The 14956-nt window shown below is 40.6% G+C and overlaps 1 pseudogene; it reads left to right on the forward strand.

Moving 5' to 3' along the window:
* The first annotated feature begins 10552 nt into the window (after positions 1-10552).
* On the forward strand, positions 10553-13733 carry LOC127413775 (programmed cell death protein 2-like; annotated as a pseudogene).
* Positions 13734-14956: the final 1223 nt, after the last annotated feature.

Here is a 14956-nt window from a genome sequence, read left to right on the forward strand (position 1 = left end):
TGTTGAGTTAATACATTTTTGAGATCCTTAGCCAATAATACATGTCAGACAAATAAACAGAAACGCAAACTATTCCATTGAATATTAACCCAAATACGCCATCTATTGGACAAACGTTAAATGCTAAAGTCAGTAGAAATAAGATTTGAAATTCCCTCAAGAACAACAAAATATTTTAAGTCTAGTTAACAAACAATATAAGTAATTCATATTATTTCCCTATGTTTCACATATTAGTGAGTTTAATCTGTTTTGCGTTTTGTTAAAATTCTGCTCATTCTCTCTCTGTGCTTCTTGAGTGGAACCAGAGTTTATTTAGCAGAGATGTATGGGATGTAATTAGACTCAAAATTATTTACAAATGCGTGCATACTTATCCATCAATTTGATAAATGTTACAAATGTATCTTACAATCCACAGACAAATGCCTTTCAACTTGTGTCTGTGAAATTCAAAATTAAATGAATGTGCTAGGATTTGTACAAATATTTGTATTTGAGACATATTTGTGAACACAAATGTTCCCTTTTGTATAAATGTATCACAATTTGTGTATGCAACCAAAGGAAGATGTTCCATATCAAACACAAAATGGTCTATGCATTTGTGGATCAAGTGATGCACATGCATTCATTGATGTCTATTTGTTTTGATTCTGTATGATTCATTTGAATTTTGAGACTTTTGTTTAGCTGTTTTTACCATGGCTGACTCACACACAAACAACTACCAATGGATAAGTCCTACATTTATTCATAAATGTATGCATATCTACCCATTAATTTGAAAAACTGTATATTTAAACTTGTATCTGTGAAATTTATCATTAAATAAATGTGTTGGAATTTGTACAAATACAGACCGAATTGTGAATACAAGTGTTCCTTTTTGTAAAAATACGTCACAATTTGTGTGTGCAAACAAAGGGAGATGTTCCAAATCAAACACAAATTGTTCTTGTGAAGCATTGAATGTGTATTTGTGGAACAAGAGATACACACACATTCATTGACATCTATTTGTGTCGACTCCCTTTGATTCGTTTGAATTTTGCAACTTCCTTTCCACTGGTTTTGCCTTGCACAATCCACTAGAGGTCTGCAACCCGACCCAGGCCCGACGGGACCCGAGAACCTGATGGGTTTCGGGCTGGGTTCGGGCCAGTTTTTCAAGTAGGACTTCGGGTTCGGGTTTGTAATTAATGAAAAAACAAACAGGCTTACCGAACTTGTTTCACACACGCGCTCTCACTCACAAACACGCAAACAAATGAGTTAGGGGCCATTCACACCGAATGTGTTTTTGCGCACACCTGTTCTGTTTTCCTATTGTTTAAACACATGCTGGATGAATGTCTTTGACATTTGCACCGTGTCTCGCTTTTTCTTCAGCATCTGTGATGTGCAGGACCGGCACATTTTAAACACCACGTCAAGTTAAAAAGAACTTCAAATTGACAAAAATGCATGTTGAGACACCTGCACTGTTTCCTTCTTTCAGCACAGTTGTCACAAAGATTCAACATTCTAAACAAGTTCAGTCTACATAGAGGGGACTGTTGCATTGTTTCATATTATTCCAGATTGTTCTGCAGCAGGTGAAGTTTCAGCACGCATGAACTCCTGAAAAGGAGATTTAATGGCTGGGGAAAAGTGTGCTTTTTGCCAGTTGACATTAGACCAGATTTTCCATATGTAAAGCAGTAAGTCTCTGTGTTCCAACAGTAGTGCCTCTGATTGGCTGGTAATAACCAACCGCTGAGGTAATTCAAAACACACACACAGTTCATTTTCAATGGGGCGAGCGCCGCATCGATACATTTCGTGAACGTGCGGGAAGCCAGAGACAGACTGAAATGAAGAACTTAAAACTGATTTGCAGTTCCCTCGAACGCGAATCTAAAAAGCCGCCTATAACGTGGTGCAATTGGTACATGAAGTACACGTCCTTCAGATTGATGCGAATCAGTCCTGAGGATGGATGTGTGATAAGATTTGTTACAGAGTTAACATTATGAATGGGCACGTCGCGAGCACGCGATTCAAGTGTCTCAGAACTAGAATGGGCTGAAGCCCGCCATCCTTCTCCAGAATGAGGAATTAACGGCTGTAAATCCCGCTGTGTGTGTCGCAGTCTGTGCTTATTAATTCATATGAAACAACCTTCATCGCGTTCTTTGCTAGAAGATTGTGTATTTCGGCTCGTAACACTGGCACGTCTTCAGACGGAACCGTGGAAGACAGAACACCATTGAAACGGGGCGGCCGACGTGCAAATTGTATCATTTAACCATGTTTGATTGTTTTTTAGCACCCAGTTGGAATGCCAGGAAGAGCTCGCCATGCGTCCACGTAACGGGACAGAGGGCAATTTGGTATGTTCATAACATAATGAGGCTTTGAAGTCGGAAAGCACTTTATTGAAAAGTGTGAGCGTGTAGTGCATGTGCAACTAGCGCTGTAATCTTTTTTCAATCTTTGTAATTCATTACAAGATATAATGTGCCGCTCACCATTGGGAAACGGTTGTGCAAGTTATGTAGGCTTTGAAGTGGGAAAGCCCTTTTGCAGGCTCTTTTACAATTTTTGTATTGTCATACATGATATAATGCGCCACTCACCATTGGGAAGCAATTGTGCATAATGTGCAAACTTTATTGCATATGATTAATGTGAGACAGAGAAAACAACATGGGGTTGTTCTGTCGGCGCGAGGCGGCGCTGATAAGACTGCTTACGTTTGGGCCACGGCTTGCGTGGCCTCACCGGTGGCTCGGCGGCGGCAGGTGCTGGCGCTGAGGCAGCAGGTATGGGGCTTTTAGTCAGGCGCTGGCTTGAAACAGAGCAAGGGCGAACCGGCTGTGATTGGCATAAAGTGTTTCATAGCCTGTGATTGCTGCAGAGTCGTGATGTAACGCTCTGCAAACTCATTCACAGAGCCGCCAAAGAGGCCGGCTGGAGACACTGGAGCATCCAACAGAGTGGCTTTTTCCTTATCACTCATTTCTGTGAGGTTCAGCCATACATGTCGATTCAGAACTACCAGGTTGCCCATGGACTTGCAGATGGCCTGCGCAGTGACTTTCGTGTCTTTCGAAGTCTGTAATGGTGCGGAGCTCTTTGAATGTCTCTGGATCGTAGCCTTGCTTGTCCATTTACTTGAGAAGCTTAGCTTGAAATACCTGGAGCACCGCCATCACGTGGAGTGCTGAACCAGCTTGGCCCGCCACGTAAGCTTTTCCAGTCAGTCCGGACATATGTCGATGCGACTTGGAAGGATTTCCACACCCTGTTACTCGCTGGGCAGAGGTGTGTCACTACTGCCTCCTCCACAGGGGGTAGTTGGGCATAACCATTCTCTTCCCCATGATCCACATTAGAGAGGATGGCGTCACTGTGCGAGCGTGCTGAGAAGGGCGCGCACCAGGACTTAGACAGATCGTTATGAACTTCAGGGATGAATGGGGCAGATTTGCGAACCGCTTGAAGGCGTCTGGACTGCAGGAACTATTCATCGAGGCGAGACTGTTCAGGTTCCTCTGGGGGAGACCACTCGTGGCTAAGCTCTTCGACCACCTTGTAAGGATGCAGAGCATTTCCCTGTCAGTGGCGTGTGCACGCTCCTCATCATCCACTGACCACTCGCCTGATGCAGCGAGAGACATGACATTGTCATTATCATCTCCAGCATCAGAACCACTGAACAAGACGAGGGCGCGCGCTCTTTCAGAGGGCCGGAGCTCGTCTCGCACATCGACAAAGACACGTCACTTTGAGATCAAGGGGCTCGCGGGGCGTGTGCCGGCACGAGGACCACCTCAAATTCATCCTGCTCAACCTCGCGGCCCCGCCGTGCCTCCTCGTGTGAATCCTCGGGTATCACAGAAGAGGCGAGTGGAAGGGCGCGTGAGGCTGAATCGTCCCTCAGAACAAGGGCGATTCATGAGCGAAGTGTCTTGAGACTCATGCCCTTGCAGTGAGGACAGTCTTTCTCCATGAGAGCTGACTCTGTGTGGGCGCGGCCCAGACAGTGAATGCAGCTCTCATGCTGATCTGACGGCGGGATGTGCCTCTCGCACAAGGAACACTTACGGAACGACATCTTTAAAAAGACGCGAACACGTAAACGGCTCTTTTAGATTATATATATATAAATATACACATACATATATACATATAGTTACACAATTACCCGCTTCCCCACTGTTTACATGCTGAGAAATGGGACAGACGGATCTCTCGAACAGAAAGAGAGCGTTAATTCGCCATTTAACGAGAGCTCTGACAAGTGACAGGTGTTTGTTATTGCTTCCCTTCTCTCTCATACTCGCTTCAGTTGGCAGCCCGCGCTCTTCAGTTCTGACCACAACAGTAGCGATGACGCGAGGGGAAGCGGTCGATCCGAGACCCGTGCGGTCCTTTTTTTCTTAAATTATGCTGCCATATTCAAGGCTTGTGACATTGTACATAATGCTGAGACATTTTCTTAACCTGCTTGATCTCCCTGTGTACTAATGAGGACAGGTTCACAATTCATCAGGACATACAAAATTATAATTGCACATGAAGGTTAAAACTTTAATTTCTGATTTGTTAAACCGTATTTAAAAATAAGTGGTGCAACACGACTCAAATTAAAATAAAATTTGGATAAACAAACCTTGGATTAGCTCTAAACTCTGCTCAATTTAATCCTTATTAGTGCAACCAACCCTGAAACATAATATCCAAACACCTGGCACTGTTGCATCCTTTCTTAGGTTTCACTTTGAGAAGCCATTACTTCTTGGTCTAATGTAACACAATTAGATTTAAAACAATACACTATGAGTTGTACATTGTTACTGGAAAAAACTAAACCAAGGTAGGCCTATGAATGCAGAAGAACAGCAGCACAGCTACAAATGCCTTTATAAAACATGAATCATGTTTACAGATGATAAACTGAAGAGCACATACCATAAATACTGTACATTAAGGTTTATACAAGAACTGCTGATGTAAGAATTGGTTTCCACATTATGTAAATGCAGGGGCGTAGGCAGGATTTTACTTTTGGGTGGGCCTCTAGAAAAATGGGTGATGGGTAAAATGGGGAATGGGTAAATACAAAATATTTAAGTAAACCACCATTGAAATTTTTTTTCCCTTTTTTATTTGCATCAACATTAAAAACAGAATCTGAAGCACTATGAATACATGTAACTTTTTTGTTTTTTTATGGAATTACTGTAGAATGCAGCAAATAGATCGGATCACAGTAAGCATCGATAATAAATAAGCATAAATATATTATGTTTTGGCTAAAATAAACATGCCGTGTTGTATTTTTAATTGTGTAAATGTAATTGTATTTCTGTAGAATTACTGTAGAACGTGGCTAAGAGATATGACCAAAGTAAGCATCAGCAATAGCAATATATAAAATACAAATATATACATATTGCCCAAAATAAAGAGGACTATTCTTATAAATTGTATTTTTGTTCAATTACTGTAGAATCCAGCAAATAGAAAAGACTGCAGTAAGCATAAGTTTACATACAACAGAACAGAATGATACATGACATATTGCCAATTATTCAACAGCCAACACAAGTCCAACACAATAAAACATAGCAGTCTGGAAATCCAAAGATTCTGAGGGGTGAGGTGTGACTGCATCCAATTCTTTCACCTTGTCTGTTCGTTTTCGTCTGAGAAATTGAACAAATGTACTTAATTGAACAGCTGGAGCTAATAGGATGGCTAGATATTGTACCCATGTAGGTTTCTCAGTAATATTAAATTAGACATAATTGTGTCTTCAAATGAAAGTGCAATAAACATTAACATAAATAATTAACATTGTCTTTTGCCAGGACTTATCGAGAGAGGTCTCTGGGCTAGAGGAGAGGGTGTTCATGAGGGAAGTGTGTTCATGTGGAAGTCAGGAGCACTCTGATGAGTCCGTAGAAGAGAGTGAGGTGCAAATGAAGCCCAGACGAATTTCCCAGAGACACGGGCAGAAACCGAGGAATCCTCCTCCACAGTCTTGGGCATCAAGTGAGGGCCGAATGTTTCCCATGGAAAGGCTGATCACGCGTGCTAGTTCCACCTGTGAGAAACGAGGGAGAGAAAAAACAAACAACAGTTAGAGCCGGCACACATGCCGCAACTGTGACACTATCATGGGATGTGAGTTAACGATGACAGTTTTAATATTTGGGTTAACTATCCCTTTAAATATGTAAATATTGTTTTACTACAGCATTTAAAGTAAGGTTTTAAGAAAGTGTGTCTGTTAAAAAAAAAGACTCAAATGCAATTCAGTTCACTAAAGAGGCATTTTATTTTATATGCACATATACAATGTGAAACTCAAGTGTCTTTCACAGTCATTATACAACTAAGGAATGTGGTACGTCTTTACAATTTATATTGTAATTTATGTTACTTCGAAACAACAAAATTTGGGTACAATTTTATATAAAAATACACTTAATGGTTTACACACATCTAATAAATGCATGTGTACATCTACACATTAATATCCATAGAAAAAAGGGAGAAAAATACTTGCACACTGCTAACTTTACAGTTTAATGACAACGAATCGACTCTGAATGGGTCTTCATCAGGTCGAACAAAATGAAACATTGTGCCAGTATTTTTCTCCCTTTTTTCTACACATTTTATAAACACACACAAACAATGGAAAAGAACATCATCGCTAAAGCTCTGTGGCATTTCGCTTGAGGTTACCCTTCCTCATTCCTACTGCATGGTGTCGTGTCAGTTATCTGGGACTGATAGATACCTCTAGCCAGGGCAAGAGCAATTTGGATGGATACATTTAAAATAATAACTACACAAAAATCTGTTTAAAATGTTACACAATGAAACAAGGTTGTTGCCATGAAGCTTTGTTATGCCTTACCAGTTGCACAAAGGTCCTACAGCAGTGTCAATCTACAACAAACGGGCCAGATTCACGAAATATTCTTTAGAAGAAAATGGTAGTTAAGAAGAATTTTGTTCTTAAGAATATTTTGTGAATCTGGACCCTGTTTGTTTTGTCAAAGCACAAGGAAAGTTATGTTGTATCCAAACAGGTGCAGAGGTCAAGGGACTATCACAAAAATAAGAGAAGTCTGATCAGTTAATTATGGAAGCCCGATAACACTCACAGGTTATCTATAAGAAGACCAAATAGGATGCGATTTTACACACTGAGGATGGCTTTTGGCCATTTTTTTTTGGCCAAGCTTTTGCTAAACAATGAAAAACACTTTTAGAAATATTTTCAGAGTGCAGTTATACGGATCATTTCTCAGGTTTCACTGTAAGAAGCTGTTACTTCTTGGTCTCATATAAGGCATCAGTGCAGTAGAACAGCAGCACAGCTACAAGTGCCTGCATTAAACATGAATCATGATTACAGACGATTAGCTGAAGAGCACATACTTTATATTAGGATTTTTACAAGATCTGCTTTAGTAGAAATTGGTTCTCATGTTATGTAAATGTATTTCATAAAAACGATTTTACAATAACGCTATAAATATAAATTTCAAAAACATTTCTTAAAAGTGATAGTTCACCCAAAAATGAAAATTCTCTCATGATTTACCCACCCTCCTGGCATGCCAGATGTGTATGACTTTCTTTAACACTCTTGTGTTATGGCAGACCAGTTCAATATTATTCATTAGAAATACAAATGTTCTGTTAACCTTTTAAACAGTGGGCCTCATTCATGAAACACGAGCAGAACAAATTTTTGTAAACTCAGCAAAAAAAAGAAAAGAAACGTCCTCTCACTTTCAACTGCTTTTATTTTCAGCAAACTTAACATGTGTAAATATTTGTATGAACATAAAAAGTTTCAACAAACTAAGACATAAACTGAACAAGTTTCACAGACATGTGACTAACAGAAATTGAATAATGTGTCCCTGAACAAAGGGGACATCAAAATCAAAAGTAACGGTCAGTATCTGGTGTGGCCACCAGCTGCATTAAGTACTGCAGTGCATCTCCTCCTCATGGACTGCACCAGATTTGCCAGTTCTTGCTGTGAGATGTTACCCCACTATTCCATCAAGGCACTTGCAAGTTCCCGGACATTTCTGGGGGGGAATGGCCCTAGCCCTCACCCTCCGATCCAACAGGTCCCAGAAGTGCTCAATGGGATTGAGATCCGGGCTCTTCGTTGGCCATGGCAGAACATTGACATTCCTGTTTTGCAGGAAATCACGCACAGAACGAGCAGTATGGCTGGTGGCATTGTCACGCTGGTGGGTCATGTCAGGATGAGCCTGCAGGAAGGGTACCACATGAGGGAGGAGGATGTCTTCTGTGTAACGCACAGCGTTGAGATTGCCTGCAATGACAACAAGCTCAGTCCGATGATGTTGTGACACACCGCCCCAGATCATGATGGACCCTCCACCTCCAAATCAATCCCACTCCAGAGTACAGGCCTCAGTGTAACGCTCATTCCTTCGACGATAAACGCGAGTCTGACCATCACCCCTGGTGAGACAAAACCGCGACTCGTCCGTGAAGAGCGCTTTTTGCCAGTCCTGTCTGGTCCAGCGAAGGTGGGTTTGTGTCCATAGGTGACGTTGTTGCCAGTGATGTCTAGTAAGGACCTGCCTTACAACAGGCCTACAAGCCCTCAGTCCAGCCTCTCTCAGCCTATTGCGGACAGTCTGAGCACTGATGGAGGGATTGTGCGTTCCTGGTGTAACTCGGGCAGTTGTTGTTGCCATCCAGTACCTGTCCCGCAGGTGTGATATTCAGATGTATCGATCCTATGCAGGTGTTTTTACACGTGGTCTGCCACTGCGAGGACGATCAGCTGTCCTTCCTGTCTCCCTGTAGCGCTGTCTTAGGTGTCTCACAGTACGGACATTGCAATTAATTGCCCTGGCCACATCTGCAGTCCTCATGCCTCCATGCAGCATGCCTAAGGCACATTCACGCAGATGAGCAGGGACCCTAGGCATCTTTCTTTTGGTGTTTTTCAGAGTCAGTAGAAAGGTCTCTTTAGTGTCCTAAGTTTTTATAACTGTGACCTTAATTGCCTACCGTCTGTAAGCTGTTAGTGTCTTAACGATCGTTCCACAGGTGCATGTTTATTGATTGTTTATGGTTCATTGAACAAGCATGGAAAACATTGTTTAAACCCTATACAATAAAGATCTGTAAAGTTATTTGGATTTTTACAAATTTATCTTTAAAATACAGTGTCCTGAAAAAGGGACATTTCTTTTTTTGCTGAGTTTATAAACTGTTCTAATGTAAATTCTTGGATTCATGAAAATTTTTGTATTTTCAAAACGTTAGTTGGTAACGACTAAATTTAAACCTGCTCCTGACCATGTATAAATCGTGTGTAAGACATCTGAACATGTTTTCTTTGAGGTAAACTGCCATGACTACATTCTGATAGAAGTGTAATTAAATAAGTAATGAAAAAAATTAACTAAAAAAAATAAGTTTTGTATACTTTTTAAACCATAGCCTATAGGCCTACTTATTTAGAAATGTTTCTTTACTGCTTGAATTAATTTTTTTTTTAAGTATAATTCTGTTTATCATGTTTCCGGCAGAAGTGATTGATTTTTCTCAAATAAATTAATGTCCTCTAATGTGACTGGTTGGACACTCATGTCAAACCATTTTTATTGACTTCTTGAACTTTTTGACTCACAAAAGAGGAAAAATATGCAATGTCAGTAAGTCTTCACTTTCTTTGAGATGCTATTGTGCTTGCTAAAAAATTTTACAATGTGGATGCACATAATTTATAAAAACGATTTCATTACTGTTCCACAGATGTTAAAAGTGTTTACTAGCAAGTCTGGTACCTTCCTTAGGCTATGTGGCATTTTTATGGGCGTAGATTATGATAATTGTGAATGAACATGCTAGAGTCAATGCTTTTTTCCCTTCTGCTCTAGTGTACTGAGGTGCTGCCGTGCCTTATTAAAACTGTGTGTGTTTACCGTTTCAATACTGTGACGAATGTTGCCTGTATGCTTACATAAAATACAGCCTATTGCAACAGTACTTGCTAGGAGAAGAAATTAGATAGTAAGCAATTTCGGGTTCGGGCTTAAAATCTGATGGTGTTGTTCAGGCCAGGTAGGATCGGACCCAAGGGTGTAGATTTGGCTTGAACATTGGGGGGGGGTTGCAGCATGAAGCATTTACATGTTTCCATTGATCATGGTATAAATAAGGGGGGGGGGGTGTACTTGCTTGTTTTGATTATTGGGAGGGTGTGACAAGGAGGAGGGTGTGGCAGGGCCGTGATGGAGCACGACTGGCAGTGAATCATCTGATCAGCGGGAGAGCGAGATAAGGGGCAGCCGGAGACACTGGTTCGAGAGAGATGCACGCGGCTGCGCTGCATATTTGTTCGTCTTATGTTTTATGTTCTATGTTGTTTTAAGTTTATTTATACCATTAAACTTTACGTTGACTGTTCAGCCAGTTCCCGCCTCCTCCTTGCCCGTCCTTATACTGTTACAGTGGTGCCGAATCCCAGGAGGGAGGAGGGATGCGCCGTCACAGAGTCCTCGCGGCTGCTCCCCTGGTGGATGGCACCTGCGAGTACATCTGCCTGGGGACGGAGGACTCGCTGCCGTCCGCTGGGGGAAAAGCGAGCTGGCGTCTGCGAGAGGGCGGAGGAGCAGTTGAGGACCAGGCGACAGCGCATCCGGGAGCAAGTTCTTCTCTCTCTGTGTCTCCGCTCACCCATTTCCTCTCCCCATGCCTCCCCTCATCTCTCCCCCAGGTTCGCAGGAGGTGGGGTGGACCACCGGCTGACAGAGCGGCCAGAAGGGCAGCGTCTCCCCTCCAGAGATGGGGCTATGAGATATGGCTGTGAGGTACAGGAGGACTTAATTGGGAGGACACTGGAGTAGTTGTGGTTTCTGCAAAACAAAAAGACACTACTGCAGCACCTTTGTGCAACTGGTAAGGCATAACCCCCCCCCCCCCAATATCCACGCCCTTGAGGAAGGGTAACCTCAAGCAAAAAGCAGCGGAGCTTTAGCTATGATGTTCTATTCCATTGTTTGTGTTTATAAAATGTGTAGAAATACTGGCACACTGCTGATGTGCCAATTTAATGAAATTGTTTCTACCCAAACAAAACAAACAAAATGTTTCATTTTGTTTGACCTGATGAAGGCCCATTCAGAGTCGAAATGTCATAAAAAAAAACTCATGAATCCCACAGTCTGGATCAGGAGAGCATCGCGTCCTTAAATAATGGTATACATTTCAGGACAGATGTTAGACAGCTTAACATTTTGACAGACTTGTCATTCACAATATTAATTTACCATCACAGGTTTGGAAGAAAGTGAGCTAGAGAGTATGGCTCTCCATGAAACCCAGGACTCGAAAGTGTTTCAGAAGTTTAAGGAGCGCATTGCTAATGAGCCACAACAGGTGAGCTGCAGTTTCACAGAAAGAAAATACTGCTGTTTACTACTTTTAGATGTATTAAACTGTGGTCAAATACTGTATGTCATATAGCATTTCCTCTTATCCCTATGGCTTATATCTAATATATCATTAAACACCTTTTGTGGAATTTATTTATTTTTTATTTTTTTTAAGGTTTTGCGGTATTGTAAAGGGGGGACTCCTCTTTGGGTGTCAGATGAACATGTGCCACATGAGGACGACGTTCCAAAATGTCCATGTGGTGCTAAACGTGTCTTTGAATTTCAGGTAAAGCACACAGTTATGCATAAATGTGGCACTCCTTAATTTTAGATTAGATTTTTTACATTAATTCAATACAATTTAAGCTCAACAGACAGCATTTCTGGCAGCAGTTCTTAAAAATTAATTTCGACACGTCCCTCCTTTAAAAACAAAAAACAAAAATGGAGTAAGTTATAAAACTGGCTATAACTTTACACAGAAAATGTTTGTAAGCAATTATCACACTAAAATCATGTTTACCCGTATATCCTTTGTCTTATGGCTATACTTTTGAAAAAGTATTTTAACTTTCAAAAATTGGCCCCCATTCATTTCCATTGAAAGTGATTCACTGTAACTGATTTTTTGCTCTTTTTATTGTTTTTTTTTTTTTTTGAAGGAGAGACTATTCAAAAGTAATTTTTGTTGTAATCAACATTTTCCCACAAATGCTTAAGATTGAGCTTAACTTGTATTGAACCCGGAACATTTCTTTAAATCAAAGGATACACAGATATGCTCTCTACTATTTTATCTCTGTCATACCATTAAAAGAATACATTATACTGTTTGTCACTTTGTCTTTTAGATCATGCCCCAGTTGCTTAATCACTTCAAAAGTGGATAGAACAGATGCCAGCATAGACTGCGGGACCGTGGCCATCTATTCTTGTGCTGATAGCTGTGACCAAGGCAACAAATATTCTGCTGAGTTCATTTGGAAGCAAGACTTTTCAGCAGATCAAGCAGTGTAGAATTACACTGAGTTAATGACAATGAGTCATTATGGACTATTTGGCAAAAATAGGATACACATTTTAAAACATGTGTAATATTAAAGAAATGTATTGATTTGATGTGATAAAGGCATTGGTTTCTAAACTGGAATTAAGTAAGTATTAGCAAATATGTAGCTAATACTGTAGTTTAAATAAAGTATAGACAAGAATTTAATGCATTTAAATAAGCCTGTAATCTGTAAGGAACCATCTCAACACCACTCAACTGGTTCATCCTTGGGAGCAATTTCCAAATGACTGAAGGTACCACGTTCATCTGTACAAACAATAGTGTACAAGTATAAAAACCATGGGACCATGCAGCCATCATACTGCTCAGGAAGGAGACGCATTCTATCTCCTAGAGATGAACGTAGTTTGGTGCGAAAAGTGCAAATTAATCCCAGAACAACAGCAAAGGACCTTGTGAAGATGCTGGAGGAAACAGATAGACAAGTATCTATATCCACAGTAAAACGATTCCTATATCGACATAACCTGAAAGGCTGCTCAGCAAGGAAGAAGCCACTGCTCCAAAACTGCTATAAAAAAAAAGTCAGACTTTATAGTTTTCAAGTGCACATGGGGACAAAGATCTGAATGTCCTCTGGTCTAATTTTGTTTTTTAACTGTTTGGCCATATTGACCATTGTTATGTTTGGAGGAAAAAGGGTGATGCTTGGAAGCTGAAGAACACCATCCCAACCGTGAAGCATGGGGGTGGCAGCATCATGTTGTGGGGGTGCTTTGCTGCAGGAGGGACTGGTGCACATCACAAAATAGATGGCATCATGAGGAAGGAAAATTTTGTGGATATATTGAAGCAACATCTCAAGACATCAGCCAGGAAGTTAAAGCTTGGTTGCAAATGGCTCTTCCAAATGGACAATGACCCTAAGCATACCTCCAAGTTGTGGCAAAATTGCTTAAGGACAACAAAGTCAAGGTACTGGAGTGACCATCACAAAGCCCTTCACCTCAATCCAATAGAAAATTTGTGGGCAGAACTGAAAAAGCATGTGCAAGCAAGGAGGCCTACAGACCTGACCCCGTTACACCAGCACTGTCTGGAGGAATGGGCCAAAATTCCAGCAACTTATTGCGAGAAGCTTGTGGAAGGCTCCCTAAAACGTTTGACCCAAGTTAAACAATTTAAAGGCAATATTACCAAATACTAACAGTGTATGTAAACTTCTGACCCACTGGGAATGTGATGAAGGAAATTAAAGCTGAAATAAATCATTCTCTCTACTATTATTCTGACATTTCACATTCTTTAGTGATCCTAACTGACCTAAGACAGGGAAAGTTTTCTACGATTAAATGTCAGGAATTGTGAAAAACTGAGTTTAAATGTATTTGGCTAAGGTGTATGTAAACTTCTGACTTCAACTGTATCTACCACCTCTGAGAATTTTCTTTCAACTCATCTTCCACCTCATAAAATAGGGTTTGCATATTTATCAACCAATATACTATAATATGCACCACTACAATCTACAAATGTAATTACAAAAACCATGGCTCTATTCAAACAGGTTTCCCAAAAACTCCCCTCACCTGCCATCGGTTGGACAAACTTATAATCAAAAGCCACTCACAACTTGAGCCACTGTTGCTGTTGGGCTGCTCAAATAAACGGACCAATGATTTGATAGTACCTCAGAATCACCCTTCGATTGGTTCTGTAGGTTATATTAATCTGTCATAAGAAAGCATATTTTAACATTGAAAACTGCTGCACCTTTAGCAGCTGGGTTTCCATCCAACTATTTTTGAGCATTTTAAAATTGTACATAAGAAATCCTGAATGTAAACACTTGATATGTGAATAAACTTTCTGAATTTGCTTAAAATGAAATGCGCTAGGAGGTGGATTTTAGTTTCACGTTAAAATGCGCATTAGGTGATGGAAACAGTTCATTCACAAATTGATGACGTTTTCACAATTTCTGCATGTGTAAGAGTATGCAATAGCTTGATGTGACTTGCCCACCTAAAGGTCCGAACTTGGCACACAATTCTTTGAACATAGCGCTTGAATTTCTGAAGTGTTTTACCCACAGCTGGTTGATAAAGTGGGTTCTCCCAATCTGCCAGAAGTTTTGAGAGCAGACACTCCCAGGTATGCAGAGACTGGTGGCGTGTGGACACCGCAGCTATTTCAACTCCATTATATCAGATATACTTATTCTGTGACTTCTCCTGGCAACATTTAATAAAACGAGGTACAATTGCTCCAATCCTGCAAATAAAACTCTCCCCGAAGCAAGGAGGTCATTCAGATGCTCCATAATGACAAGGCAATCTCCCTCAAGTTAATGCGCATTATGTAGTGGATGGAAACGCACAACGATTCTTATTTTCTTAATTTTTTTTTTTTTTTAAATGAGCTTAAATGCAAAACATTTAGATAGAAACCCAGTTACTGTTACAAAAAAAAAAAGATAGACTATCTCTAGACT

Source organism: Myxocyprinus asiaticus, chromosome 23 (assembly GCF_019703515.2).
Source record: "Myxocyprinus asiaticus isolate MX2 ecotype Aquarium Trade chromosome 23, UBuf_Myxa_2, whole genome shotgun sequence".
NCBI lineage: Eukaryota > Metazoa > Chordata > Actinopteri > Cypriniformes > Catostomidae > Myxocyprinus > Myxocyprinus asiaticus.